The sequence below is a fragment of the Fukomys damarensis genome, unplaced genomic scaffold (assembly GCF_012274545.1).
Source record: "Fukomys damarensis isolate Sample0158 unplaced genomic scaffold, DMR_v1.0_HiC HiC_scaffold_9, whole genome shotgun sequence".
In the NCBI taxonomy this organism is placed as follows: Eukaryota; Metazoa; Chordata; class Mammalia; order Rodentia; family Bathyergidae; genus Fukomys; species Fukomys damarensis.
Window position 1 is genome coordinate 3863200 of NW_022900921.1, and position 3719 is coordinate 3866918.

General features: G+C 40.3%; 1 pseudogene; it reads left to right on the forward strand.

The window, feature by feature from the left end:
- The first annotated feature begins 679 nt into the window (after positions 1 to 679).
- LOC104873247 lies at positions 680 to 3208 on the forward strand (annotated as a pseudogene).
- Positions 3209 to 3719: the final 511 nt, after the last annotated feature.

A 3719-nucleotide genomic window follows, 5' to 3' on the forward strand; every position in this document is an offset into this window, starting at 1 on the left:
CCAGCCTTGCAAGCACAAGGGCCCAAATTCCATCCCAGGTACCAAAAAAGAAAAACGAAAAAAACCCAGAAACAATCTTCTGGAAGACATAATAGGTAAAACTCTGAAGACATAGGCTCAGGCAAGGAGTTGCTGAACAGAGCCCTGATGCACAAGAAATAACACCAAGAATCAACAAATGAGATTACGTCAAATTAAAAAGCTTCTACAGAACAAAACACACAACAGAGTGGAGACAACCTACTGAACGGGAAAATTTTCTTTGTCGACCATTCCTCAAAGGACTATTATCTATATTATCTAGAATATATAAAGAACTCAAAATATTAGACCTTGCAAATTTAAAGACCTAATAAAAAAAACGGGCAGCTCAAATAGGTGCTTCTAGGTTGAAGAAGTATAAATGGCCAATAAATACATGAACAAGGTTCAACATTGCTGGCATTCAAAAAATGCAAATGGGCCAGGCGTGGTGGCGCACACCTATAATCCCAGCACTTGGGAGGCCGAGGCAGGAGGGTTGCTATCAGTTCGAGACCAGCCTGGGCTACAAAGTGAGTTCCAGGTCAGTCTCAACTACACAGTGAGACCCTGTCTAAAAAAAAAAAAAAGCAAATGGAAATAACACCGAGATTGACTTTGACTCCAGAAAGAGTGGCTGTCACTGAGAAATCAAACAATGGGTCTCAGGATCTCACTGCCGGGTGACAGTCCTCTGTGTCTATCGGGGCAGAATCTGGCACTTGGTCATTTGCAAGTACGAGCACTATGGAGTAACATGCGGTCCTGAGCTGTATCTGTAGACCCAGGCAAGAGAAAATGAGAAATACCGTAGGGAAACCTGACCAGATTTGCTTGGCTATAGTACAGTCAGGTGATACTGCGGTGATGGTCACAGCAGTCAGCAAGACCAAACTTCACCTTCTCGGTTTAGTGGTTGACTACAGACAGAAGGCTGCTGTACGAGGTGGAACTCACACAAACTACCTTGAAGAAGAAACTGAAGTCCTTAGTTCTTCTGATAAAGAAATTCTTACAAGTCAAATAACTGATTGATCCATTAGGCCTCTCCTTCCAACTGGCTACTTTTCTGATACACAGGGCCTCTGTAATCTGTTAGCAGTGGATGGTATTAATGAGCCTGATGTCCCAGCTTCACATCCCTCTCATTATCAGCTATCCCTCGGGATGAACCTGTCGGGCAGTACAGGTAGGAATGGCTGATGGGGACAGGGGAATGTACTGTTCACCTGACAAATACGCCTTCTAGTACTTCAAAGTTAGTGGGTACCACAGCACCTATGAGGCACATTGTACAGTCACGCTGGGAGCCTCTGCAGGGAACAATTTACAGCAGGACTTTAGCCACACTATCAAAGTGGGAGTGAAATACACCCAACTAATTCTGGGCATCCAGAATTGGTGAAAGAAATTAGGGTCCCCAAGAAGACATCTCACAAGATATTTACTCCTCCGCCAGACCTTGTGAAACATGCTCATAACCATGCCATGGAGAGGCTTCATGCAGCTTGTACAGATTACAGACACGGTAAAATTGGCAGAGGTGAAGCTGTTAACAAGACACAGAGGAACAAAAGAAAAATTTCCAGAGGCTGATCCATATGAAATAACAGAGTCCTTCAACGTTACTGCAAAGGTTTTTAGAAGTATTATTATTATTTTGTACCAGGGACCAAACTCGAGTCCTTGAGCTTGCAAGGCAGGCAGCGGAACCACTGAGCTAAATCCCGGGCCCCAGAAGGATTATTTTGAATGAGTACAAAAGGTGTGACGGACATGATTTGACTTCACTTAGGAATATAAGCTGTAAGATAGGTATGTTTAGAACTCTTCATGGATCAGCATTATTTCAGAGGGGACAAACACAGATGCTTTGTACTGTTAACATTTAGTTCATTAGGGCCAGGGATTTAGCTCAGTGGTACTGCCACCTGTCTCACAAGCTTAAGGACACGAGTTGGATCACCGGTACCAAAAAGAAAAACATTTAGTTCATTACAATCCAGTATAAAATTGGATCAAATTATAACAGCTATAAATGAGATAAAAGATAAAAATTTCACGCTGCACTATGAGGCTCCTCCTTACTCAATGAAATTGGTAAAGACACTGGAATACATAGGAGAGAACTTGCAGAGAAAGCTATATATCCTGTTATTCCCAAAATTTTGCCTTTCACTCTCAGAGTAACATCTGAAGTCCTAGGAGTCAAATGGTTCCGCTTCTATGGCATCTGCAGGTGGTGGCAGTTTAGCATTAATGGATGCAGAGGTCCCAGGATCCCCTGCTATCACAGGTGTAGCAATAGGATTGATCACAAAATCAATCGTGAAAGAGGTGAAAGAGATTACGGTTATCTGACAGATATTCCGGGAATTGAAGATTACAACGCTGACATGGATTTCAAAATAGCTGGTACCCACAAGGGAATATCTACATTACAGGCTGATATTAAATTATCAGGAACACCAATACAAATTGTAATGGAGGCTATCCAGCAAGAGTCAGTGGCAAAGAGAGAATCATTACAGATTATGAACAAAACAATTTCAAAACCCCGAGCATTCCGAAAAGAAAATGAACCTGTAAGGCTGGGGATTTAGCTCAGTGGTATTGCACCTGCCTTGCAAGCACAGGTCCTGAGTTTGATCCCCCTAGTTAGAAAGGGGGGAAGAGAAAGATGGACCTGTTGTAGAAACTGTTGAGGTTCCATAATCAAAATGAGCAAAATTTGTTGGATGAGGTGGATATCATTTAAAAAGACTTCAAATTGCAACAGGTGTAACTATTAGTCAGGTGGAAGAAGAAACAGTGCTTGCACAACACCCAGTGGAATGCATGAGGCAAGAGAATTAATCACCGAAATATGTAAAGATGACCAAGAACACCAGTTAGAATTTGCCACAACAGCTGAAATCAGAGACTACAGTAATGGTGAGACGAGACCCAAGTATGACCGAATTACTACTTTATAACATACCATGTGATCAAGGAAAGATTAAACATCATGCTGCCTAGGATTAGAATTTGGCCAAGAATTTCAGGTGAAATACCTGGGACGTGAAGAATGCACTTTCTCGTAAAGGGCTCGTCTCCAGCTATATTTGCTGACAAAACTCCAAGTGACAGAAACAGTATTATGGTGGGAGAATCTATTTCACAATCATCATCTAATTCTTCCTGGTGATTTTTTTAAAGAAATAGAATTCTAGGGTTATATTCTGTAGAGCAAAATTCTCAGATGAAGAATTATATAAATATATTCAAATTATTTGTATCAGTACTCATTTACGTGTGCCATTTTTTAAATTGCAAGAATAATCTATATTTGCTTATTCTTATTTACATTATAAACCAATATTTATTAAAAGTAAACTATGCATATTAGGAAAGATTACCCTTTTTTCTGTGATTCTGAAATACCCCAAAACCTTAAAAGAAATGGGTCACGGAGTGGGGTATAACTCAAAGGTAGAAAACTGCCTAGCATGTATAAGAGTCTGGATTCAATCCCTAACACCACACATATTTAAAAAAAAGAAGTAACAGATCACATATGATACAATGTATCTCTTCCCACATCTCATTTTTCTTCTTTATATGTAGTTTTCCTTTAGTCATCTTATTTATGGCTTTACCTCTTTGCTCAACAACTTTTCTTGCCCATAACTATTCTACAGACTGTGATCAGACATTTT